Consider the following 26639-nt stretch of genomic DNA (forward strand, 5'->3'; position numbering starts at 1 on the left):
GTAGTTTTATTAGTGGTATTAGTAGCAGTAGTTTTATTAGTGGTATTAGTAGTTGTAGCAGTAGTTTTATTAGTGGTATTAGTAGTTGTAGTTTTATTGGTGGTATTAGTAGTTGTAGCAGTAGTTTTATTAGTGGTATTAGTAGTTGTAGCAGTAGTTTTATTAGTGGTATTAGTAATTGTAGCAGTAGTTTTATTAGTGGTATTAGTAATTGTAGCAGTAGTTTTATTAGTGGTATTAGTAATTGTAGCAGTAGTTTTATTAGTGGTATTAGTAGTTGTAGTTTTATTGGTGGTATTAGTAGTTGTAGCAGTAGTTTTATTAGTGGTATTAGTAATTGTAGCAGTAGTTTTATTAGTGGTATTAGTAATTGTAGCAGTAGTTTTATTAGTGGTATTAGTAGTTGTAGCAGTAGTTTTATTAGTGGTATTAGTAATTGTAGCAGTAGTTTTATTAGTGGTATTAGTAGTTGTAGCAGTAGTTTTATTAGTGGTATTAGTAATTGTAGCAGTAGTTTTATTAGTGGTATTAGTAGTTGTAGCAGTAGTTTTTATTAGTGGTATTAGTAGTTGTAGCAGTAGTTTTATTAGTGGTATTAGTAGTTGTAGCAGTAGTTTTATTAGTGGTATTAGTAATTGTAGCAGTAGTTTTATTAGTGGTATTAGTAGTTGTAGCAGTAGTTTTATTAGTGGTATTAGTAATTGTAGCAGTAGTTTTATTAGTGGTATTAGTAGTTGTAGCAGTAGTTTTTATTAGTGGTATTAGTAGTTGTAGCAGTAGTTTTATTAGTGGTATTAGTAGTTGTAGCAGTAGTTTTATTAGTGGTATTAGTAGTTGTAGTTTTATTAGTGGTATTAGTAGTTGTAGCAGTAGTTTTATTAGTGGTATTAGTAGTTGTAGTTTTATTAGTGGTATTAGTAGTTGTAGCAGTAGTTTTATTAGTGGTATTAGTAGTTGTAGTTTTATTAGTGGTATTAGTAGTTGTAGCAGTAGTTTTTATTAGTGGTATTAGTAGTTGTAGCAGTAGTTGTATTAGTGGTATTAGTAATTGTAGCAGTAGTTTTATTAGTGGTATTAGTAGTTGTAGTTTTATTAGTGGTATTAGTAGTTGTAGCAGTAGTTTTATTAGTGGTATTAGTAGTTGTAGCAGTAGTTTTATTAGTGGTATTAGTAGTTGTAGCAGTAGTTTTATTAGTGGTATTAGTAGTTGTAGTTTTATTAGTGGTATTAGTAGTTGTAGCAGTAGTTTTATTAGTGGTATTAGTAGTTGTAGCAGTAGTTTTATTAGTGGTATTAGTAGTTGTAGCAGTAGTTTTATTAGTGGTATTAGTAGTTGTAGTTTTATTAGTGGTATTAGTAGTTGTAACAGTAGTTTTATTAGTGGTATTAGTAGTTGTAGTTTTATTAGTGGTATTAGTAGTTGTAGCAGTAGTTTTTATTAGTGGTATTAGTAGTTGTAGCAGTAGTTTTATTAGTGGTATTAGTAATTGTAGCAGTAGTTTTATTAGTGGTATTAGTAGTTGTAGCAGTAGTTTTATTAGTGGTATTAGTAGTTGTAGCAGTAGTTTTATTAGTGGTATTAGTAGTTGTAGTTTTATTAGTGGTATTAGTAGTTGTAGCAGTAGTTTTATTAGTGGTATTAGTAGTTGTAGTTTTATTAGTGGTATTAGTAGTTGTAGCAGTAGTTTTTATTAGTGGTATTAGTAGTTGTAGCAGTAGTTTTATTAGTGGTATTAGTAATTGTAGCAGTAGTTTTATTAGTGGTATTAGTAGTTGTAGTTTTATTAGTGGTATTAGTAGTTGTAGCAGTAGTTTTATTAGTGGTATTAGTAGTTGTAGCAGTAGTTTTATTAGTGGTATTAGTAGTTGTAGCAGTAGTTTTATTAGTGGTATTAGTAGTTGTAGTTTTATTAGTGGTATTAGTAGTTGTAGCAGTAGTTTTATTAGTGGTATTAGTAGTTGTAGCAGTAGTTTTATTAGTGGTATTAGTAGTTGTAGCAGTAGTTTTATTAGTGGTATTAGTAGTTGTAGTTTTATTAGTGGTATTAGTAGTTGTAACAGTAGTTTTATTAGTGGTATTAGTAGTTGTAGTTTTATTAGTGGTATTAGTAGTTGTAGCAGTAGTTTTTATTAGTGGTATTAGTAGTTGTAGCAGTAGTTTTATTAGTGGTATTAGTAATTGTAGCAGTAGTTTTATTAGTGGTATTAGTAGTTGTAGCAGTAGTTTTATTAGTGGTATTAGTAGTTGTAGCAGTAGTTTTATTAGTGGTATTAGTAGTTGTAGCAGTAGTTTTATTAGTGGTATTAGTAGTTGTAGTTTTATTAGTGGTATTAGTAGTTGTAGCAGTAGTTTTATTAGTGGTATTAGTAGTTGTAGCAGTAGTTTTTATTAGTGGTATTAGTAGTTGTAGCAGTAGTTTTATTAGTGGTATTAGTAATTGTAGCAGTAGTTTTATTAGTGGTATTAGTAGTTGTAGCAGTAGTTTTATTAGTGGTATTAGTAGTTGTAGCAGTAGTTTTATTAGTGGTATTAGTAGTTGTAGCAGTAGTTTTATTAGTGGTATTAGTAGTTGTAGCAGTAGTTTTTATTAGTAGTTGTAGCAGTAGTTTTATTAGTGGTATTAGTAGTTGTAGCAGTAGTTTTATTAGTGGTATTAGTAGTTGTAGCAGTAGTTTTATTAGTGGTATTAGTAGTTGTAGCAGTAGTTTTTATTAGTGGTATTAGTAGTTGTAGCAGTAGTTTTATTAGTAGTTGTAGCAGTAGTTTTATTAGTGGTATTAGTAGTTGTAGTTTTATTAGTGGTATTAGTAGTTGTAGCAGTAGTTGTATTAGTGGTATTAGTAATTGTAGCAGTAGTTTTATTAGTGGTATTAGTAGTTGTAGTTTTATTAGTGGTATTAGTAGTTGTAGCAGTAGTTTTATTAGTGGTATTAGTAGTTGTAGCAGTAGTTTTATTAGTGGTATTAGTAGTTGTAGCAGTAGTTTTATTAGTGGTATTAGTAGTTGTAGTTTTATTAGTGGTATTAGTAGTTGTAGCAGTAGTTTTATTAGTGGTATTAGTAGTTGTAGCAGTAGTTTTATTAGTGGTATTAGTAGTTGTAGCAGTAGTTTTATTAGTGGTATTAGTAGTTGTAGTTTTATTAGTGGTATTAGTAGTTGTAGCAGTAGTTTTATTAGTGGTATTAGTAGTTGTAGTTTTATTAGTGGTATTAGTAGTTGTAGCAGTAGTTTTTATTAGTGGTATTAGTAGTTGTAGCAGTAGTTTTATTAGTGGTATTAGTAATTGTAGCAGTAGTTTTATTAGTGGTATTAGTAGTTGTAGCAGTAGTTTTATTAGTGGTATTAGTAGTTGTAGCAGTAGTTTTATTAGTGGTATTAGTAGTTGTAGTTTTATTAGTGGTATTAGTAGTTGTAGCAGTAGTTTTATTAGTGGTATTAGTAGTTGTAGTTTTATTAGTGGTATTAGTAGTTGTAGCAGTAGTTTTATTAGTGGTATTAGTAGTTGTAGCAGTAGTTTTATTAGTGGTATTAGTAGTTGTAGCAGTAGTTTTATTAGTGGTATTAGTAGTTGTAGTTTTATTAGTGGTATTAGTAGTTGTAGCAGTAGTTTTATTAGTGGTATTAGTAGTTGTAGCAGTAGTTTTATTAGTGGTATTAGTAGTTGTAGCAGTAGTTTTATTAGTGGTATTAGTAGTTGTAGTTTTATTAGTGGTATTAGTAGTTGTAGCAGTAGTTTTATTAGTGGTATTAGTAGTTGTAGCAGTAGTTTTATTAGTGGTATTAGTAGTTGTAGCAGTAGTTTTATTAGTGGTATTAGTAGTTGTAGTTTTATTAGTGGTATTAGTAGTTGTAGCAGTAGTTTTATTAGTGGTATTAGTAGTTGTAGTTTTATTAGTGGTATTAGTAGTTGTAGCAGTAGTTTTTATTAGTGGTATTAGTAGTTGTAGCAGTAGTTTTATTAGTGGTATTAGTAGTTGTAGCAGTAGTTTTATTAGTGGTATTAGTAGTTGTAGCAGTAGTTTTATTAGTGGTATTAGTAGTTGTAGCAGTAGTTTTATTAGTGGTATTAGTAGTTGTAGCAGTAGTTTTATTAGTGGTATTAGTAGTTGTAGCAGTAGTTTTTATTAGTAGTTGTAGCAGTAGTTTTATTAGTGGTATTAGTAGTTGTAGCAGTAGTTTTATTAGTGGTATTAGTAGTTGTAGCAGTAGTTTTATTAGTGGTATTAGTAGTTGTAGCAGTAGTTTTTATTAGTGGTATTAGTAGTTGTAGCAGTAGTTTTATTAGTAGTTGTAGCAGTAGTTTTATTAGTGGTATTAGTAGTTGTAGTTTTATTAGTGGTATTAGTAGTTGTAGCAGTAGTTTTATTAGTGGTATTAGTAATTGTAGCAGTAGTTTTATTAGTGGTATTAGTAGTTGTAGTTTTATTAGTGGTATTAGTAGTTGTAGCAGTAGTTTTATTAGTGGTATTAGTAGTTGTAGCAGTAGTTTTTATTAGTGGTATTAGTAGTTGTAGCAGTAGTTTTATTAGTGGTATTAGTAGTTGTAGCAGTAGTTTTATTAGTGGTATTAGTAGTTGTAGCAGTAGTTTTATTAGTGGTATTAGTAGTTGTAGCAGTAGTTTTATTAGTGGTATTAGTAGTTGTAGCAGTAGTTTTATTAGTGGTATTAGTAGTTGTAGCAGTAGTTTTTATTAGTAGTTGTAGCAGTAGTTTTATTAGTGGTATTAGTAGTTGTAGCAGTAGTTTTATTAGTGGTATTAGTAGTTGTAGCAGTAGTTTTATTAGTGGTATTAGTAGTTGTAGCAGTAGTTTTTATTAGTGGTATTAGTAGTTGTAGCAGTAGTTTTTATTAGTAGTTGTAGCAGTAGTTTTATTAGTGGTATTAGTAGTTGTAGTTTTATTAGTGGTATTAGTAGTTGTAGCAGTAGTTTTATTAGTGGTATTAGTAGTTGTAGCAGTAGTTTTATTAGTGGTATTAGTAGTTGTAGTTTTATTAGTGGTATTAGTAGTTGTAGCAGTAGTTTTATTAGTGGTATTAGTAGTTGTAGCAGTAGTTTTATTAGTGGTATTAGTAGTTGTAGCAGTAGTTTTATTAGTGGTATTAGTAGTTGTAGTTTTATTAGTGGTATTAGTAGTTGTAGCAGTAGTTTTATTAGTGGTATTAGTAGTTGTAGCAGTAGTTTTATTAGTGGTATTAGTAGTTGTAGCAGTAGTTTTATTAGTGGTATTAGTAGTTGTAGTTTTATTAGTGGTATTAGTAGTTGTAGCAGTAGTTTTATTAGTGGTATTAGTAGTTGTAGTTTTATTAGTGGTATTAGTAGTTGTAGCAGTAGTTTTATTAGTGGTATTAGTAGTTGTAGCAGTAGTTTTATTAGTGGTATTAGTAGTTGTAGCAGTAGTTTTATTAGTGGTATTAGTAGTTGTAGCAGTAGTTTTATTAGTGGTATTAGTAGTTGTAGCAGTAGTTTTATTAGTGGTATTAGTAGTTGTAGTTTTATTAGTGGTATTAGTAGTTGTAGCAGTAGTTTTATTAGTGGTATTAGTAGTTGTAGCAGTTTTATTAGTGGTATTAGTAGTTGTAGCAGTAGTTTTATTAGTGGTATTAGTAGTTGTAGCAGTAGTTTTATTAGTGGTATTAGTAGTTGTAGCAGTAGTTTTATTAGTGGTATTAGTAGTTGTAGTTTTATTAGTGGTATTAGTAGTTGTAGCAGTAGTTTTATTAGTGGTATTAGTAGTTGTAGCAGTAGTTTTATTAGTGGTATTAGTAGTTGTAGCAGTAGTTTTATTAGTGGTATTAGTAGTTGTAGCAGTAGTTTATTAGTGGTATTAGTAGTTGTAGCAGTAGTTTTATTAGTGGTATTAGTAGTTGTAGCAGTAGTTTTATTAGTGGTATTAGTAGTTGTAGCAGTAGTTTTATTAGTGGTATTAGTAGTTGTAGCAGTAGTTTTATTAGTGGTATTAGTAGTTGTAGCAGTAGTTTTATTAGTGGTATTAGTAGTTGTAGCAGTAGTTTTATTAGTGGTATTAGTAGTTGTAGCAGTAGTTTTATTAGTGGTATTAGTAGTTGTAGCAGTAGTTTTATTAGTGGTATTAGTAGTTGTAGCAGTAGTTTTATTAGTGGTATTAGTAGTTGTAGCAGTAGTTTTATTAGTGGTATTAGTAGTTGTAGCAGTAGTTTTATTAGTGGTATTAGTAGTTGTAGCTAGTTTTATTAGTGGTATTAGTAGTTGTAGCAGTAGTTTTATTAGTGGTATTAGTAGTTGTAGCAGTAGTTTTATTAGTGGTATTAGTAGTTGTAGCAGTAGTTTTATTAGTGGTATTAGTAGTTGTAGCAGTAGTTTTATTAGTGGTATTAGTAGTTGTAGCAGTAGTTTTATTAGTGGTATTAGTAGTTGTAGCAGTAGTTTTATTAGTGGTATTAGTAGTTGTAGCAGTAGTTTTATTAGTGGTATTAGTAGTTGTAGCAGTAGTTTTTAGTTAGTAGTTGTAGCAGTAGTTTTATTAGTGGTATTAGTAGTTGTAGCAGTAGTTTTATTAGTGGTATTAGTAGTTGTAGCAGTAGTTTTATTAGTGGTATTAGTAGTTGTAGCAGTAGTTTTATTAGTGGTATTAGTAGTTGTAGCAGTAGTTTTATTAGTGTAGTAGTTGTAGCAGTAGTTTTATTAGTGGTATTAGTAGTTGTAGCAGTAGTTTTATTAGTGGTATTAGTAGTTGTAGCAGTAGTTTTATTAGTGGTATTAGTAGTTGTAGCAGTAGTTTTATTAGTGGTATTAGTAGTTGTAGCAGTAGTTTTATTAGTGGTATTAGTAGTTGTAGCAGTAGTTTTATTAGTGGTATTAGTAGTTGTAGCAGTAGTTTTATTAGTGGTATTAGTAGTTGTAGCAGTAGTTTTATTAGTGGTATTAGTAGTTGTAGCAGTAGTTTTATTAGTGGTATTAGTAGTTGTAGCAGTAGTTTTATTAGTGGTATTAGTAATTGTAGCAGTAGTTTTTATTAGTGGTGTTAGTAGTTGTAGCAGTAGTTTTTATTAGTGGTGTTAGTAGTTGTAGCAGTAGTTTTATTAGTGGTATTAGTGGTTGTAGCAGTAGTTTTATTAGTGGTATTAGTAGTTGTAGCAGTAGTTTTTATTAGTAGTTGTAGCAGTAGTTTTATTAGTGGTATTAGTAGTTGTAGCAGTAGTTTTATTAGTGGTATTAGTAGTTGTAGCAGTAGTTTTTATTAGTAGTTGTAGCAGTAGTTTTTATTAGTGGTATTAGTAGTTGTAGCAGTCGTTTTTATTAGTAGTTGTAGTTTTATTAGTGGTATTAGTAGTTGTAGCAGTAGTTTTTATTAGTGGTATTAGTAGTTGTAGCAGTAGTTTTATTAGTGGTATTAGTAGTTGTAGTTTTATTAGTGGTATTAGTAGTTGTAGCAGTAGTTTTTATTAGTGGTATTAGTAGTTGTAGCAGTAGTTTTTATTAGTGGTATTAGTAGTTGTAGCAGTAGTTTTATTAGTGGTATTAGTAGTTGTAGCAGTAGTTTTATTAGTGGTATTAGTAGTTGTAGCAGTAGTTTTTATTAGTGGTATTAGTAGTTGTAGCAGTAGTTTTATTAGTGGTATTAGTAGTTGTAGCAGTAGTTTTATTAGTGGTATTAGTAGTTGTAGCAGTAGTTTTATTAGTGGTATTAGTAGTTGTAGCAGTAGTTTTATTAGTGGTATTAGTAGTTGTAGCAGTAGTTTTTATTAGTGGTATTAGTAGTTGTAGCAGTAGTTTTATTAGTGGTATTAGTAGTTGTAGCAGTAGTTTTATTAGTGGTATTAGTAGTTGTAGCAGTAGTTTTTATTAGTAGTTGTAGCAGTAGTTTTATTAGTGGTATTAGTAGTTGTAGCAGTAGTTTTATTAGTGGTATTAGTAGTTGTAGCAGTAGTTTTTATTAGTAGTTGTAGCAGTAGTTTTATTAGTGGTATTAGTAGTTGTAGCAGTAGTTTTATTAGTGGTATTAGTAGTTGTAGCAGTAGTTTTATTAGTGGTATTAGTAGTTGTAGTTTTATTAGTGGTATTAGTAGTTGTAGCAGTAGTTTTTATTAGTGGTATTAGTAGTTGTAGCAGTAGTTTTTATTAGTGGTATTAGTAGTTGTAGCAGTAGTTTTATTAGTGGTATTAGTAGTTGTAGCAGTAGTTTTATTAGTGGTATTAGTAGTTGTAGCAGTAGTTTTATTAGTGGTATTAGTAGTTGTAGCAGTAGTTTTTATTAGTGGTATTAGTAGTTGTAGCAGTAGTTTTATTAGTGGTATTAGTAGTTGTAGCAGTAGTTTTTATTAGTGGTATTAGTAGTTGTAGCAGTAGTTTTTATTAGTAGTTGTAGCAGTAGTTTTATTAGTGGTATTAGTAGTTGTAGCAGTAGTTTTATTAGTGGTATTAGTAGTTGTAGCAGTAGTTTTATTAGTGGTATTAGTAGTTGTAGCAGTAGTTTTTATTAGTGGTATTAGTAGTTGTAGCAGTAGTTTTATTAGTGGTATTAGTAGTTGTAGCAGTAGTTTTATTAGTGGTATTAGTAGTTGTAGCTAGTTTTATTAGTGGTATTAGTAGTTGTAGCAGTAGTTTTATTAGTGGTATTAGTAGTTGTAGCAGTAGTTTTATTAGTGGTATTAGTAGTTGTAGCAGTAGTTTTATTAGTGGTATTAGTAGTTGTAGCTAGTTTTATTAGTGGTATTAGTAGTTGTAGCAGTAGTTTTATTAGTGGTATTAGTAGTTGTAGCAGTAGTTTTATTAGTGGTATTAGTAGTTGTAGCAGTAGTTTTATTAGTGGTATTAGTAGTTGTAGTTTTATTAGTGGTATTAGTAGTTGTAGCAGTAGTTTTATTAGTGGTATTAGTAGTTGTAGCAGTAGTTTTATTAGTGGTATTAGTAGTTGTAGCAGTAGTTTTATTAGTGGTATTAGTAGTTGTAGCAGTAGTTTTATTAGTGGTATTAGTAGTTGTAGCAGTAGTTTTATTAGTGGTATTAGTAGTTGTAGCAGTAGTTTTATTAGTGGTATTAGTAGTTGTAGCAGTAGTTTTATTAGTGGTATTAGTAGTTGTAGCAGTAGTTTTATTAGTGGTATTAGTAGTTGTAGCAGTAGTTTTATTAGTGGTATTAGTAGTTGTAGCAGTAGTTTTATTAGTGGTATTAGTAGTTGTAGCAGTAGTTTTATTAGTGGTATTAGTAGTTGTAGCAGTAGTTTTTATTAGTGGTATTAGTAGTTGTAGCAGTAGTTTTTATTAGTGGTATTAGTAGTTGTAGCAGTAGTTTTATTAGTGGTATTAGTAGTTGTAGCAGTAGTTTTATTAGTGGTATTAGTAGTTGTAGCAGTAGTTTTATTAGTGGTATTAGTAGTTGTAGCAGTAGTTTTATTAGTGGTATTAGTAGTTGTAGCAGTAGTTTTATTAGTGGTATTAGTAGTTGTAGCAGTAGTTTTATTAGTGGTATTAGTAGTTGTAGCAGTAGTTTTATTAGTGGTATTAGTAGTTGTAGCAGTAGTTTTATTAGTGGTATTAGTAGTTGTAGCAGTAGTTTTATTAGTGGTATTAGTAGTTGTAGCAGTAGTTTTATTAGTGGTATTAGTAGTTGTAGCAGTAGTTTTATTAGTGGTATTAGTAGTTGTAGCAGTAGTTTTATTAGTGGTATTAGTAGTTGTAGCAGTAGTTTTATTAGTGGTATTAGTAGTTGTAGCAGTAGTTTTTATTAGTGGTATTAGTAGTTGTAGCAGTAGTTTTATTAGTGGTATTAGTAGTTGTAGCAGTAGTTTTATTAGTGGTATTAGTAGTTGTAGCAGTAGTTTTATTAGTGGTATTAGTAGTTGTAGCAGTAGTTTTATTAGTGGTATTAGTAGTTGTAGCAGTAGTTTTATTAGTGGTATTAGTAGTTGTAGCAGTAGTTTTATTAGTGGTATTAGTAGTTGTAGCAGTAGTTTTATTAGTGGTATTAGTAGTTGTAGCAGTAGTTTTATTAGTGGTATTAGTAGTTGTAGCAGTAGTTTTTATTAGTAGTTGTAGCAGTAGTTTTATTAGTGGTATTAGTAGTTGTAGCAGTAGTTTTTATTAGTGGTATTAGTAGTTGTAGCAGTAGTTTTTATTAGTGGTATTAGTAGTTGTAGCAGTAGTTTTATTAGTGGTATTAGTAGTTGTAGCAGTAGTTTTATTAGTGGTATTAGTAGTTGTAGCAGTAGTTTTATTAGTGGTATTAGTAGTTGTAGCAGTAGTTTTATTAGTGGTATTAGTAGTTGTAGCAGTAGTTTTATTAGTGGTATTAGTAGTTGTAGCAGTAGTTTTATTAGTGGTATTAGTAGTTGTAGCAGTAGTTTTATTAGTGGTATTAGTAGTTGTAGCAGTAGTTTTTATTAGTGGTATTAGTAGTTGTAGCAGTAGTTTTATTAGTGGTATTAGTAGTTGTAGCAGTAGTTTTTATTAGTGGTATTAGTAGTTGTAGCAGTAGTTTATTAGTGGTATTAGTAGTTGTAGCAGTAGTTTTTATTAGTGGTATTAGTAGTTGTAGCAGTAGTTTTATTAGTGGTATTAGTAGTTGTAGCAGTAGTTTTTTATTAGTAGTTGTAGCAGTAGTTCTTATTAGTGGTATTAGTAGTTGTAGCAGTCGTTTTTATTAGTAGTTGTAGTTTTATTAGTGGTATTAGTAGTTGTAGCAGTAGTTTTTATTAGTGGTATTAGTAGTTGTAGCAGTAGTTTTATTAGTGGTATTAGTAGTTGTAGTTTTATTAGTGGTATTAGTAGTTGTAGCAGTAGTTTTTATTAGTGGTATTAGTAGTTGTAGCAGTAGTTTTTATTAGTGGTATTAGTAGTTGTAGCAGTAGTTTTATTAGTGGTATTAGTAGTTGTAGCAGTAGTTTTATTAGTGGTATTAGTAGTTGTAGCAGTAGTTTTATTAGTGGTATTAGTAATTGTAGCAGTAGTTTTATTAGTGGTATTAGTAGTTGTAGCAGTAGTTTTATTAGTGGTATTAGTAGTTGTAGCAGTAGTTTTATTAGTGGTATTAGTGGTTGTAGCAGTAGTTTTTATTAGTGGTATTAGTAGTTGTAGCAGTAGTTTTTATTAGTGGTATTAGTAGTTGTAGCAGTAGTTTTTATTAGTGGTATTAGTAGTTGTAGCAGTAGTTTTATTAGTGGTATTAGTAGTTGTAGCAGTAGTTTTATTAGTGGTATTAGTAGTTGTAGCAGTAGTTTTTATTAGTAGTTGTAGCAGTAGTTTTTATTAGTGGTATTAGTAGTTGTAGCAGTAGTTTTATTAGTGGTATTAGTAGTTGTAGCAGTCGTTTTTATTAGTAGTTGTAGTTTTATTAGTGGTATTAGTAGTTGTAGCAGTAGTTTTTATTAGTGGTATTAGTAGTTGTAGCAGTAGTTTTATTAGTGGTATTAGTAGTTGTAGTTTTATTAGTGGTATTAGTAGTTGTAGCAGTAGTTTTTATTAGTGGTATTAGTAGTTGTAGCAGTAGTTTTTATTAGTGGTATTAGTAATTGTAGCAGTAGTTTTATTAGTGGTATTAGTAGTTGTAGCAGTAGTTTTATTAGTGGTATTAGTAATTGTAGCAGTAGTTTTTATTAGTGGTATTAGTAGTTGTAGCAGTAGTTTTTATTAGTGGTATTAGTAGTTGTAGCAGTCGTTTTTATTAGTAGTTGTAGTTTTATTAGTGGTATTAGTAGTTGTAGCAGTAGTTTTTATTAGTGGTATTAGTAGTTGTAGCAGTAGTTTTATTAGTGGTATTAGTAGTTGTAGTTTTATTAGTGGTATTAGTAGTTGTAGCAGTAGTTTTTATTAGTGGTATTAGTAGTTGTAGCAGTAGTTTTTATTAGTGGTATTAGTAGTTGTAGCAGTAGTTTTATTAGTGGTATTAGTAGTTGTAGCAGTAGTTTTATTAGTGGTATTAGTAGTTGTAGCAGTAGTTTTTATTAGTGGTATTAGTAATTGTAGCAGTAGTTTTTATTAGTGGTATTAGTAGTTGTAGCAGTAGTTTTATTAGTGGTATTAGTAGTTGTAGCAGTAGTTTTATTAGTGGTATTAGTAGTTGTAGCAGTAGTTTTTATTAGTAGTTGTAGCAGTAGTTTTTATTAGTGGTATTAGTAGTTGTAGCAGTAGTTTTTATTAGTGGTATTAGTAGTTGTAGCAGTCGTTTTTATTAGTAGTTGTAGTTTTATTAGTGGTATTAGTAGTTGTAGCAGTAGTTTTTATTAGTGGTATTAGTAGTTGTAGCAGTAGTTTTATTAGTGGTATTAGTAGTTGTAGTTTTATTAGTGGTATTAGTAGTTGTAGCAGTAGTTTTTATTAGTGGTATTAGTAGTTGTAGCAGTAGTTTTTATTAGTGGTATTAGTAATTGTAGCAGTAGTTTTATTAGTGGTATTAGTAGTTGTAGCAGTAGTTTTATTAGTGGTATTAGTAATTGTAGCAGTAGTTTTTATTAGTGGTATTAGTAGTTGTAGCAGTAGTTTTTATTAGTGGTATTAGTAGTTGTAGTTTTATTTGTGGTATTAGTAGTTGTAGCAGTAGTTTTATTAGTGGTATTAGTAGTTGTAGTTTTATTAGTGGTATTAGTAATTGTAGCAGTAGTTTTTATTAGTGGTATTAGTAGTTGTAGCAGTAGTTTTATTAGTGGTATTAGTGGTTGTAGCAGTAGTTTTATTAGTGGTATTAGTAGTTGTAGCAGTAGTTTTATTAGTGGTATTAGTAGTTGTAGCAGTAGTTTTTATTAGTGGTATTAGTAATTGTAGCAGTAGTTTTATTAGTGGTATTAGTAGTTGTAGCAGTAGTTTTATTAGTGGTATTAGTAGTTGTAGCAGTAGTTTTATTAGTGGTATTAGTAGTTGTAGCAGTAGTTTTATTAGTGGTATTAGTAGTTGTAGCAGTAGTTTTTATTAGTGGTATTAGTAGGTGTAGTTTTATTTGTGGTATTAGTAGTTGTAGCAGTAGTTTTATTAGTGGTATTAGTAGTTGTAGTTTTATTAGTGGTATTAGTAATTGTAGCAGTAGTTTTATTAGTGGTATTAGTAGTTGTAGCAGTAGTTTTATTAGTGGTATTAGTAGTTGTAGCAGTAATTTTATTAGTGGTATTAGTGGTTGTAGCAGTAGTTTTTATTAGTGGTATTAGTAGTTGTAGCAGTAGTTTTTATTAGTGGTATTAGTAGTTGTAGCAGTAGTTTTTATTAGTGGTATTAGTAGTTGTAGCAGTAGTTTTATTAGTGGTATTAGTGGTTGTAGCAGTAGTTTTATTAGTGGTATTAGTAGTTGTAGCAGTAGTTTTTATTAGTAGTTGTAGCAGTAGTTTTTATTAGTGGTATTAGTAGTTGTAGCAGTAGTTTTTATTAGTGGTATTAGTAGTTGTAGCAGTAGTTTTTATTAGTAGTTGTAGCAGTAGTTTTTATTAGTTTTATTAGTAGTTGTAGCAGTAGTTTTTATTAGTGGTATTAGTAGTTGTAGCAGTCGTTTTTATTAGTAGTTGTAGTTTTATTAGTGGTATTAGTAGTTGTAGCAGTAGTTTTTATTAGTGGTATTAGTAGTTGTAGCAGTAGTTTTATTAGTGGTATTAGTAGTTGTAGTTTTATTAGTGGTATTAGTAGTTGTAGCAGTAGTTTTTATTAGTGGTATTAGTAGTTGTAGCAGTAGTTTTTATTAGTGGTATTAGTAATTGTAGCAGTAGTTTTATTAGTGGTATTAGTAGTTGTAGCAGTAGTTTTATTAGTGGTATTAGTAATTGTAGCAGTAGTTTTTATTAGTGGTATTAGTAGTTGTAGCAGTAGTTTTTATTAGTGGTATTAGTAGTTGTAGTTTTATTAGTGGTATTAGTAGTTGTAGCAGTAGTTTTATTAGTGGTATTAGTAATTGTAGCAGTAGTTTTTATTAGTGGTATTAGTAGTTGTAGCAGTAGTTTTTATTAGTGGTATTAGTAGTTGTAGCAGTAGTTTTATTAGTGGTATTAGTGGTTGTAGCAGTAGTTTTATTAGTGGTATTAGTAGTTGTAGCAGTAGTTTTTATTAGTAGTTGTAGCAGTAGTTTTTATTAGTGGTATTAGTAGTTTTATTAGTGGTATTAGTAGTTGTAGCAGTAGTTTTTATTAGTAGTTGTAGCAGTAGTTTTTATTAGTGGTATTAGTAGTTGTAGCAGTAGTTTTTATTAGTGGTATTAGTAGTTGTAGCAGTCGTTTTTATTAGTAGTTGTAGTTTTATTAGTGGTATTAGTAGTTGTAGCAGTAGTTTTTATTAGTGGTATTAGTAGTTGTAGCAGTAGTTTTATTAGTGGTATTAGTAGTTGTAGTTTTATTAGTGGTATTAGTAGTTGTAGCAGTAGTTTGTATTAGTGGTATTAGTAGTTGTAGCAGTAGTTTTTATTAGTGGTATTAGTAATTGTAGCAGTAGTTTTATTAGTGGTATTAGTAGTTGTAGCAGTAGTTTTATTAGTGGTATTAGTAATTGTAGCAGTAGTTTTTATTAGTGGTATTAGTAGTTGTAGCAGTAGTTTTTATTAGTGGTATTAGTAGTTGTAGTTTTATTTGTGGTATTAGTAGTTGTAGCAGTAGTTTTATTAGTGGTATTAGTAGTTGTAGTTTTATTAGTGGTATTAGTAATTGTAGCAGTAGTTTTTATTAGTGGTATTAGTAGTTGTAGCAGTAGTTTTATTAGTGGTATTAGTGGTTGTAGCAGTAGTTTTATTAGTGGTATTAGTAGTTGTAGCAGTAGTTTTATTAGTGGTATTAGTAGTTGTAGCAGTAGTTTTTATTAGTGGTATTAGTAGTTGTAGCAGTAGTTTTTATTAGTAGTTGTAGCAGTAGTTTTATTAGTGGTATTAGTAGTTGTAGCAGTAGTTTTATTAGTGGTATTAGTAGTTGTAGCAGTAGTTTTATTAGTAGTATTAGTAGTTGTAGCAGTAGTTTTTATTAGTGGTATTAGTAGTTGTAGCAGTAGTTTTTATTAGTGTTATTAGTAGTTGTAGCAGTAGTTTTATTAGTGGTATTAGTAGTTGTAGCAGTAGTTTTATTAGTGGTATTAGTAATTGTAGCAGTAGTTTTTATTAGTGGTATTAGTAGTTGTAGCAGTAGTTTTATTAGTGGTATTAGTAGTTGTAGCAGTAGTTTTTATTAGTGGTATTAGTAGTTGTAGCAGTAGTTTTTATTAGTGGTATTAGTAGTTGTAGCAGTAGTTTTTATTAGTGGTATTAGTAGTTGTAGCAGTAGGTTTTATTAGTAGTTGTAGCAGTAGTTTTATTAGTGGTATTAGTAGTTGTAGCAGTAGTTTTATTAGTGGTATTAGTAGTTGTAGCAGTAGTTTTATTAGTGGTATTAGTAGTTGTAGCAGTAGTTTTATTAGTGGTATTAGTAGTTGTAGCAGTAGTTTTTATTAGTGGTATTAGTAGTTGTAGCAGTAGTTTTTATTAGTGGTATTAGTAATTGTAGCAGTAGTTTTATTAGTGGTATTAGTAGTTGTAGCAGTAGTTTTATTAGTGGTATTAGTAATTGTAGCAGTAGTTTTTATTAGTGGTATTAGTAGTTGTAGCAGTAGTTTTTATTAGTGGTATTAGTAGTTGTAGTTTTATTTGTGGTATTAGTAGTTGTAGCAGTAGTTTTATTAGTGGTATTAGTAGTTGTAGTTTTATTAGTGGTATTAGTAATTGTAGCAGTAGTTTTTATTAGTGGTATTAGTAGTTGTAGCAGTAGTTTTATTAGTGGTATTAGTGGTTGTAGCAGTAGTTTTATTAGTGGTATTAGTAGTTGTAGCAGTAGTTTTATTAGTGGTATTAGTAGTTGTAGCAGTAGTTTTTATTAGTGGTATTAGTAGTTGTAGCAGTAGTTTTTATTAGTAGTTGTAGCAGTAGTTTTATTAGTGGTATTAGTAGTTGTAGCAGTAGTTTTATTAGTGGTATTAGTAGTTGTAGCAGTAGTTTTATTAGTGGTATTAGTAGTTGTAGCAGTAGTTTTTATTAGTGGTATTAGTAGTTGTAGCAGTAGTTTTTATTAGTGTTATTAGTAGTTGTAGCAGTAGTTTTATTAGTGGTATTAGTAGTTGTAGCAGTAGTTTTATTAGTGGTATTAGTAATTGTAGCAGTAGTTTTTATTAGTGGTATTAGTAGTTGTAGCAGTAGTTTTATTAGTGGTATTAGTAGTTGTAGCAGTAGTTTTATTAGTGGTATTAGTAGTTGTAGCAGTAGTTTTATTAGTGGTATTAGTAGTTGTAGCAGTAGTTTTATTAGTGGTATTAGTAGTTGTAGCAGTAGTTTTTATTAGTGGTATTAGTAGTTGTAGCAGTAGTTTTTATTAGTGGTATTAGTAGTTGTAGCAGTAGTTTTTATTAGTAGTTGTAGCAGTAGTTTTATTAGTGGTATTAGTAGTTGTAGCAGTAGTTTTTATTAGTGGTATTAGTAGTTGTAGCAGTAGTTTTTATTAGTGGTATTAGTAGTTGTAGCAGTAGTTTTTATTAGTGGTATTAGTAGTTGTAGCAGTAGTTTTTATTAGTGGTATTAGTAGTTGTAGCAGTAGTTTTTATTAGTAGTTGTAGCAGTAGTTTTATTAGTGGTATTAGTAGTTGTAGCAGTAGTTTTTATTAGTGGTATTAGTAGTTGTAGCAGTAGTTTTTATTAGTGGTATTAGTAGTTGTAGCAGTAGTTTTCATTAGTGGTATTAGTAGTTGTAGCAGTAGTTTTTATTAGTGGTATTAGTAGTTGTAGCAGTAGTTTTTATTAGTGGTATTAGTAGTTGTAGCAGTAGTTTTTATTAGTGTTATTAGTAGTTGTAGCAGTAGTTTTATTAGTGGTATTAGTAGTTGTAGCAGTAGTTTTATTAGTGGTATTAGTACATTTACATTTACATTTAAGTCATTTAGCAGACGCTCTTATCCAGAGCGACTTACAAATTGGTGCATTCACCTTATGACATCCAGTGGAACAACCACTTTACAATAGTGCATCTAAATCTTTTAAGGGGGGGGGGGGGGGGGGTCAGAAGGATTACTTTATCCTATCCTAGGTATTCCTTGAAGAGGTGGGGTTTCAGGTGTCTCCGGAAGGTGGTGATTGACTCCGCTGTCCTGGCGTCGTGAGGGAGTTTGTTCCACCATTGGGGTGCCAGAGCAGCGAACAGTTTTGACTGGGCTGAGCGGGAACTGTACTTCCTCAGTGGTAGGGAGGCGAGCAGGCCAGAGTTGGATGAACGCAGTGCCCTTGTTTGGGTGTAGGGCCTGATCAGAGCCTGAAGGTACTGAGGTGCCGTTCCCCTCACAGCTCCGTAGGCAAGCACCATGGTCTTGTAGCGGATGCGAGCTTCAACTGGAAGCCAGTGGAGAGAGCGGAGGAGCGGGGTGACGTGAGAGAACTTGGGAAGGTTGAACACCAGACGGGCTGCGGCGTTCTGGATGAGTTGTAGGGGTTTAATGGCACAGGCAGGGAGCCCAGCCAACAGCGAGTTGCAGTAATCCAGACGGGAGATGACAAGTGCCTGGATTAGGACCTGCGCCGCTTCCTGTGTGAGGCAGGGTCGTACTCTGCGGATGTTGTAGAGCATGAACCTACAGGAACGGGCCACCGCCTTGATGTTAGTTGAGAACGACAGGGTGTTGTCCAGGATCACGCCAAGGTTCTTAGCGCTCTGGGAGAAGGACACAATGGAGTTGTCAACTGTGATGGCGAGATCATGGAACGGGCAGTCCTTCCCCGGGAGGAAGAGCAGCTCCGTCTTGCCGAGGTTCAGCTTGAGGTGGTGGTCCGTCATCCACACTGATATGTCTGCCAGACATGCAGAGATGCGATTCGCCACCTGGTCATCAGAAGGGGGAAAGGAGAAGATTAATTGTGTGTCGTCTGCATAGCAATGATAGGAGAGACCATGTGAGGTTATGACAGAGCCAAGTGACTTGGTGTATAGCGAGAATAGGAGAGGGCCTAGAACAGAGCCCTGGGGGACACCAGTGGTGAGAGCACGTGGTGAGGAGACAGATTCTCGCCACGCCACCTGGTAGGAGCGACCTGTCAGGTAGGACGCAATCCAAGCGTGGGCCGCGCCGGAGATGCCCAACTCGGAGAGGGTGGAGAGGAGGATCTGATGGTTCACAGTATCGAAGGCAGCCGATAGGTCTAGGAGGATGAGAGCAGAGGAGAGAGAGTTAGCTTTAGCAGTGCGGAGCGCCTCCGTGATACAGAGAAGAGCAGTCTCAGTTGAATGACTAGTCTTGAAACCTGACTGATTTGGATCAAGAAGGTCATTCTGAGAGAGATAGCGGGAGAGCTGGCCAAGGACGGCACGTTCGAGAGTTTTGGAGAGAAAAGAAAGAAGGGATACTGGTCTGTAGTTGTTGACATCGGAGGGATCGAGTGTAGGTTTTTTCAGCAGGGGTGCAACTCTCGCTCTCTTGAAGACGGAAGGGACGTAGCCAGCGGTCAAGGATGAGTTGATGAGCGAGGTGAGGTAAGGGAGAAGGTCTCCGGAAATGGTCTGGAGAAGAGAGGAGGGGATAGGGTCAAGCGGGCAGGTTGTTGGGCGGCCGGCCGTCACAAGACGCGAGATTTCATCTGGAGAGAGAGGGGAGAAAGAGGTCAGAGCACAGGGTAGGGCAGTGTGAGCAGAACCAGCGGTGTCGTTTGACTTAGCAAACGAGGATCGGATGTCGTCGACCTTCTTTTCAAAATGGTTGACGAAGTCATCTGCAGAGAGGGAGGAGGGGGGAGGAGGGGGAGGAGGATTCAGGAGGGAGGAGAAGGTGGCAAAGAGCTTCCTAGGGTTAGAGGCAGATGCTTGGAATTTAGAGTGGTAGAAAGTGGCTTTAGCAGCAGAGACAGAAGAGGAAAATGTAGAGAGGAGGGAGTGAAAGGATGCCAGGTCCGCAGGGAGGCGAGTTTTCCTCCATTTCCGCTCGGCTGCCCGGAGCCCTGTTCTGTGAGCTCGCAATGAGTCGTCGAGCCACGGAGCAGGAGGGGAGGACCGAGCCGGCCTGGAGGATAGGGGACATAGAGAGTCAAAGGATGCAGAAAGGGAGGAGAGGAGGGTTGAGGAGGCAGAATCAGGAGATAGGTTGGAGAAGGTTTGAGCAGAGGGAAGAGATGATAGGATGGAAGAGGAGAGAGTAGCGGGGGAGAGAGAGCGAAGGTTGGGACGGCGCGATACCATCCGAGTAGGGGCAGTGTGGGAAGTGATGGATGAGAGCGAGAGGGAAAAGGATACAAGGTAGTGGTCGGAGACTTGGAGGGGAGTTGCAATGAGGTTAGTGGAAGAACAGCATCTAGTAAAGATGAGGTCAAGCGTATTGCCTGCCTTGTGAGTAGGGGGGGAAGGTGAGAGGGTGAGGTCAAAAGAGGAGAGGAGTGGAAAGAAGGAGGCAGAGAGGAATGAGTCAAAGGTAGACGTGGGGAGGTTAAAGTCACCCAGAACTGTGAGAGGTGAGCCGTCCTCAGGAAAGGAGCTTATCAGGGCATCAAGCTCATTGATGAACTCTCCAAGGGAACCTGGAGGGCGATAAATGATAAGGATGTTAAGCTTGAAAGGGCTGGTAACTGTGACAGCATGGAATTCAAAGGAGGCGATAGACAGATGGGTAAGGGGAGAAAGGGAGAAAGACCACTAGAGAAAGACCACCACTAGTAATTGTAGCAGTAGTTTTATTAGTGGTATTAGTAGTTGTAGCAGTAGTTTTATTAGTGGTATTAGTAGTTGTAGCAGTAGTTTTTATTAGTGGTATTAGTAGTTGTAGCAGTAGTTTTTATTAGTGGTATTAGTAGTTGTAGCAGTAGTTTTTATTAGTGGTATTAGTAGTTGTAGCAGTAGTTTTTATTAGTAGTTGTAGCAGTAGTTTTATTAGTGGTATTAGTAGTTGTAGCAGTAGTTTTATTAGTGGTATTAGTAGTTGTAGCAGTAGTTTTATTAGTGGTATTAGTAGTTGTAGCAGTAGTTTTATTAGTGGTATTAGTAGTTGTAGCAGTAGTTTTTATTAGTGGTATTAGTAGTTGTAGCAGTAGTTTTTATTAGTGGTATTAGTAGTTGTAGCAGTAGTTTTTATTAGTGGTATTAGTAGTTGTAGCAGTAGTTTTTATTAGTAGTTGTAGCAGTAGTTTTATTAGTGGTATTAGTAGTTGTAGCAGTAGTTTTTATTAGTGGTATTAGTAGTTGTAGCAGTAGTTTTTATTAGTGGTATTAGTAGTTGTAGCAGTAGTTTTTATTAGTGGTATTAGTAGTTGTAGCAGTAGTTTTTATTAGTAGTTGTAGCAGTAGTTTTATTAGTGGTATTAGTAGTTGTAGCAGTAGTTTTATTAGTGGTATTAGTAGTTGTAGCAGTAGTTTTATTAGTGGTATTAGTAGTTGTAGCAGTAGTTTTATTAGTGGTATTAGTAGTTGTAGCAGTAGTTTTTATTAGTGGTATTAGTAGTTGTAGCAGTAGTTTTTATTAGTGGTATTAGTAGTTGTAGCAGTAGTTTTTATTAGTGGTATTAGTAGTTGTAGCAGTAGTTTTTATTAGTAGTTGTAGCAGTAGTTTTATTAGTGGTATTAGTAGTTGTAGCAGTAGTTTTTATTAGTGGTATTAGTAGTTGTAGCAGTAGTTTTTATTAGTGGTATTAGTAGTTGTAGCAGTAGTTTTTATTAGTGGTATTAGTAGTTGTAGCAGTAGTTTTTATTAGTAGTTGTAGCAGTAGTTTTATTAGTGGTATTAGTAGTTGTAGCAGTAGTTTTTATTAGTGGTATTAGTAGTTGTAGCAGTAGTTTTTATTAGTGGTATTAGTAGTTGTAGCAGTAGTTTTTATTAGTGGTATTAGTAGTTGTAGCAGTAGTTTTATTAGTGGTATTAGTGGTTGTAGCAGTAGTTTTATTAGTGGTATTAGTAGTTGTAGCAGTAGTTTTTATTAGTAGTTGTAGCAGTAGTTTTTATTAGTGGTATTAGTAGTTGTAGCAGTAGTTTTTATTAGTGGTATTAGTAGTTGTAGCAGTAGTTTTATTAGTGGTATTAGTAGTTGTAGCAGTAGTTTTTATTAGTAGTTGTAGCAGTAGTTTTTATTAGTGGTATTAGTAGTTGTAGCAGTAGTTTTTATTAGTGGTATTAGTAGTTGTAGCAGTCGTTTTTATTAGTAGTTGTAGTTTTATTAGTGGTATTAGTAGTTGTAGCAGTAGTTTTTATTAGTGGTATTAGTAGTTGTAGCAGTAGTTTTATTAGTGGTATTAGTAGTTGTAGTTTTATTAGTGGTATTAGTAGTTGTAGCAGTAGTTTTATTAGTGGTATTAGTAATTGTAGCAGTAGTTTTTATTAGTGGTATTAGTAGTTGTAGCAGTAGTTTTTATTAGTGGTATTAGTAGTTGTAGTTTTATTTGTGGTATTAGTAGTTGTAGCAGTAGTTTTATTAGTGGTATTAGTAGTTGTAGTTTTATTAGTGGTATTAGTAATTGTAGCAGTAGTTTTTATTAGTGGTATTAGTAGTTGTAGCAGTAGTTTTATTAGTGGTATTAGTGGTTGTAGCAGTAGTTTTATTAGTGGTATTAGTAGTTGTAGCAGTAGTTTTATTAGTGGTATTAGTAGTTGTAGCAGTAGTTTTTATTAGTGGTATTAGTAGTTGTAGCAGTAGTTTTTATTAGTAGTTGTAGCAGTAGTTTTATTAGTGGTATTAGTAGTTGTAGCAGTAGTTTTATTAGTGGTATTAGTAGTTGTAGCAGTAGTTTTATTAGTGGTATTAGTAGTTGTAGCAGTAGTTTTTATTAGTGGTATTAGTAGTTGTAGCAGTAGTTTTTATTAGTGTTATTAGTAGTTGTAGCAGTAGTTTTATTAGTGGTATTAGTAGTTGTAGCAGTAGTTTTATTAGTGGTATTAGTAATTGTAGCAGTAGTTTTTATTAGTGGTATTAGTAGTTGTAGCAGTAGTTTTATTAGTGGTATTAGTAGTTGTAGCAGTAGTTTTTATTAGTGGTATTAGTAGTTGTAGCAGTAGTTTTTATTAGTGGTATTAGTAGTTGTAGCAGTAGTTTTTATTAGTGGTATTAGTAGTTGTAGCAGTAGTTTTTATTAGTAGTTGTAGCAGTAGTTTTATTAGTGGTATTAGTAGTTGTAGCAGTAGTTTTATTAGTGGTATTAGTAGTTGTAGCAGTAGTTTTATTAGTGGTATTAGTAGTTGTAGCAGTAGTTTTATTAGTGGTATTAGTAGTTGTAGCAGTAGTTTTTATTAGTGGTATTAGTAGTTGTAGCAGTAGTTTTTATTAGTGGTATTAGTAGTTGTAGCAGTAGTTTTTATTAGTGGTATTAGTAGTTGTAGCAGTAGTTTTTATTAGTGGTATTAGTAGTTGTAGCAGTAGTTTTTATTAGTGGTATTAGTAGTTGTAGCAGTAGTTTTATTAGTGGTATTAGTAGTTGTAGCAGTAGTTTTTATTAGTGGTATTAGTAGTTGTAGCAGTAGTTTTTATTAGTGGTATTAGTAGTTGTAGCAGTAGTTTTTATTAGTGGTATTAGTAGTTGTAGCAGTAGTTTTTATTAGTAGTTGTAGCAGTAGTTTTATTAGTGGTATTAGTAGTTGTAGCAGTAGTTTTATTAGTGGTATTAGTAGTTGTAGCAGTAGTTTTATTAGTGGTATTAGTAGTTGTAGCAGTAGTTTTATTAGTGGTATTAGTAGTTGTAGCAGTAGTTTTTATTAGTGGTATTAGTAGTTGTAGCAGTAGTTTTTATTAGTGGTATTAGTAGTTGTAGCAGTAGTTTTTATTAGTGGTATTAGTAGTTGTAGCAGTAGTTTTTATTAGTGGTATTAGTAGTTGTAGCAGTAGTTTTTATTAGTGGTATTAGTAGTTGTAGCAGTAGTTTTTATTAGTGGTATTAGTAGTTGTAGCAGTAGTTTTTATTAGTAGTTGTAGCAGTAGTTTTATTAGTGGTATTAGTAGTTGTAGCAGTAGTTTTTATTAGTGGTATTAGTAGTTGTAGCAGTAGTTTTTATTAGTGTTATTAGTAGTTGTAGCAGTAGTTTTATTAGTGGTATTAGTAGTTGTAGCAGTAGTTTTATTAGTGGTATTAGTAATTGTAGCAGTAGTTTTTATTAGTGGTATTAGTAGTTGTAGCAGTAGTTTTATTAGTGGTATTAGTAATTGTAGCAGTAGTTTTATTAGTGGTATTAGTAGTTGTAGCAGTAGTTTTATTAGTGGTATTAGTAGTTGTAGCAGTAGTTTTTATTAGTGGTATTAGTAGTTGTAGCAGTAGTTTTTATTAGTGGTATTAGTAGTTGTAGCAGTAGTTTTTATTAGTGGTATTAGTAGTTGTAGCAGTAGTTTTTATTAGTGGTATTAGTAGTTGTAGCAGTAGTTTTTATTAGTGGTATTAGTAATTGTAGCAGTAGTTTTTATTAGTGGTATTAGTAGTTGTAGCAGTAGTTTTATTGGTGGTATTAGTAGTTGTAGCAGTAGTTTTTATTAGTGGTATTAGTAATTGTAGCAGTAGTTTTTATTAGTGGTATTAGTAGTTGTAGCAGTAGTTTTATTAGTTGTATTAGTAGTTGTAGCAGTAGTTTTTATTAGTGGTATTAGTAGTTGTAGCAGTAGTTTTTATTAGTAGTTGTAGCAGTAGTTTAGTGGTATTAGTAGTTGTAGCAGTAGTTTTATTAGTGGTATTAGTAGTTGTAGCAGTAGTTTTATTAGTGGTATTAGTAGTTGTAGCAGTAGTTTTATTAGTGGTATTAGTAGTTGTAGCAGTAGTTTTTATTAGTAGTTGTAGCAGTAGTTTTATTAGTGGTATTAGTAGTTGTAGCAGTAGTTTTTATTAGTGGTATTAGTAGTTGTAGCAGTAGTTTTTATTAGTGGTATTAGTAGTTGTAGCAGTAGTTTTTATTAGTGGTATTAGTAGTTGTAGCAGTAGTTTTTATTAGTAGTTGTAGCAGTAGTTTTATTAGTGGTATTAGTAGTTGTAGCAGTAGTTTTTATTAGTGGTATTAGTAGTTGTAGCAGTAGTTTTTATTAGTGGTATTAGTAGTTGTAGCAGTAGTTTTTATTAGTGGTATTAGTAGTTGTAGCAGTAGTTTTTATTAGTGGTATTAGTAGTTGTAGCAGTAGTTTTTATTAGTGGTATTAGTAGTTGTAGCAGTAGTTTTTATTAGTAGTTGTAGCAGTAGTTTTTATTAGTGGTATTAGTAGTTGTAGCAGTAGTTTTTATTAGTGGTATTAGTAGTTGTAGCAGTAGTTTTTATTAGTGGTATTAGTAGTTGTAGCAGTAGTTTTTATTAGTGGTATTAGTAGTTGTAGCAGTAGTTTTTATTAGTGGTATTAGTAGTTGTAGCAGTAGTTTTTATTAGTAGTTGTAGCAGTAGTTTTATTAGTGGTATTAGTAGTTGTAGCAGTAGTTTTATTAGTGGTATTAGTAGTTGTAGCAGTAGTTTTATTAGTGGTATTAGTAGTTGTAGCAGTAGTTTTATTAGTGGTATTAGTAGTTGTAGCAGTAGTTTTTATTAGTGGTATTAGTAGTTGTAGCAGTAGTTTTTATTAGTGGTATTAGTAGTTGTAGCAGTAGTTTTTATTAGTGGTATTAGTAGTTGTAGCAGTAGTTTTTATTAGTGGTATTAGTAGTTGTAGCAGTAGTTTTTATTAGTGGTATTAGTAGTTGTAGCAGTAGTTTTTATTAGTGGTATTAGTAGTTGTAGCAGTAGTTTTTATTAGTAGTTGTAGCAGTAGTTTTATTAGTGGTATTAGTAGTTGTAGCAGTAGTTTTTATTAGTGGTATTAGTAGTTGTAGCAGTAGTTTTTATTAGTGTTATTAGTAGTTGTAGCAGTAGTTTTATTAGTGGTATTAGTAGTTGTAGCAGTAGTTTTATTAGTGGTATTAGTAATTGTAGCAGTAGTTTTTATTAGTGGTATTAGTAGTTGTAGCAGTAGTTTTATTAGTGGTATTAGTAATTGTAGCAGTAGTTTTATTAGTGGTATTAGTAGTTGTAGCAGTAGTTTTATTAGTGGTATTAGTAGTTGTAGCAGTAGTTTTTATTAGTGGTATTAGTAGTTGTAGCAGTAGTTTTTATTAGTGGTATTAGTAGTTGTAGCAGTAGTTTTTATTAGTGGTATTAGTAGTTGTAGCAGTAGTTTTTATTAGTGGTATTAGTAATTGTAGCAGTAGTTTTATTAGTGGTATTAGTAATTGTAGCAGTAGTTTTTATTAGTGGTATTAGTAGTTGTAGCAGTAGTTTTATTGGTGGTATTAGTAGTTGTAGGACTAGTTTTTATTAGTGGTATTAGTAATTGTAGCAGTAGTTTTTATTAGTGGTATTAGTAGTTGTAGCAGTAGTTTTATTAGTTGTATTAGTAGTTGTAGCAGTAGTTTTTATTAGTGGTATTAGTAGTTGTAGCAGTAGTTTTTATTAGTAGTTGTAGCAGTAGTTTTATTAGTGATATTAGTAGTTGTAGCAGTAGTTTTATTAGTGGTATTAGTAGTTGTAGCAGTAGTTTTATTAGTGGTATTAGTAGTTGTAGCAGTAGTTTTTATTAGTAGTTGTAGCAGTAGTTTTATTAGTGGTATTAGTAGTTGTAGCAGTAGTTTTTATTAGTGGTATTAGTAGTTGTAGCAGTAGTTTTTATTAGTGGTATTAGTAGTTGTAGCAGTAGTTTTTATTAGTGGTATTAGTAGTTGTAGCAGTAGTTTTTATTAGTAGTTGTAGCAGTAGTTTTTATTAGTGGTATTAGTAGTTGTAGCAGTAGTTTTTATTAGTGGTATTAGTAGTTGTAGCAGTAGTTTTTATTAGTGGTATTAGTAGTTGTAGCAGTAGTTTTTATTAGTGGTATTAGTAGTTGTAGCAGTAGTTTTTATTAGTAGTTGTAGCAGTAGTTTTATTAGTGGTATTAGTAGTTGTAGCAGTAGTTTTTATTAGTGGTATTAGTAATTGTAGCAGTAGTTTTATTGGTGGTATTAGTAGTTGTAGCAGTAGTTTTATTAGTGGTATTAGTAATTGTAGCAGTAGTTTTTATTAGTGGTATTAGTAGTTGTAGCAGTAGTTTTTATTAGTGGTATTAGTAGTTGTAGCAGTAGTTTTATTGGTGGTATTAGTAGTTGTAGCAGTAGTTTTATTAGTGGTATTAGTAATTGTAGCAGTAGTTTTTATTAGTGGTATTAGTAGTTGTAGCAGTAGTTTTTATTAGTGGTATTAGTAATTGTAGCAGTAGTTTTATTAGTGGTATTAGTAATTGTAGCAGTAGTTTTTATTAGTGGTATTAGTAGTTGTAGCAGTAGTTTTTATTAGTAGTTGTAGCAGTAGTTTTATTAGTGGTATTAGTAGTTGTAGCAGTAGTTTTTATTAGTGGTATTAGTAGTTGTAGCAGTAGTTTTATTAGTGGTATTAGTAGTTGTAGCAGTAGTTTTTATTAGTGGTATTAGTAGTTGTAGCAGTAGTTTTTATTAGTAGTTGTAGCAGTAGTTTTATTAGTGGTATTAGTAGTTGTAGCAGTAGTTTTTATTAGTGGTATTAGCTATTGTAGCAGTAGTTTTATTGGTGGTATTAGTAGTTGTAGCAGTAGTTTTATTAGTGGTATTAGTAATTGTAGCAGTAGTTTTTATTAGTGGTATTAGTAGTTGTAGCAGTAGTTTTTATTAGTGGTATTAGTAGTTGTAGCAGTAGTTTTATTGGTGGTATTAGTAGTTGTAGCAGTAGTTTTATTAGTGGTATTAGTAATTGTAGCAGTAGTTTTTATTAGTGGTATTAGTAGTTGTA

General features: G+C 32.0%; 1 protein-coding gene across 1 annotated transcript in view; it reads left to right on the forward strand.

Moving 5' to 3' along the window:
• LOC129865991 (tyrosine-protein kinase Tec-like) overlaps positions 1-26639 on the forward strand; it is a 90341-nt gene that overhangs the window by 19426 nt on the left and 44276 nt on the right. The window lies entirely within an intron of this gene.

Source organism: Salvelinus fontinalis, chromosome 11 (genome assembly GCF_029448725.1).
Source record: "Salvelinus fontinalis isolate EN_2023a chromosome 11, ASM2944872v1, whole genome shotgun sequence".
Taxonomy (NCBI): domain Eukaryota; kingdom Metazoa; phylum Chordata; class Actinopteri; order Salmoniformes; family Salmonidae; genus Salvelinus; species Salvelinus fontinalis.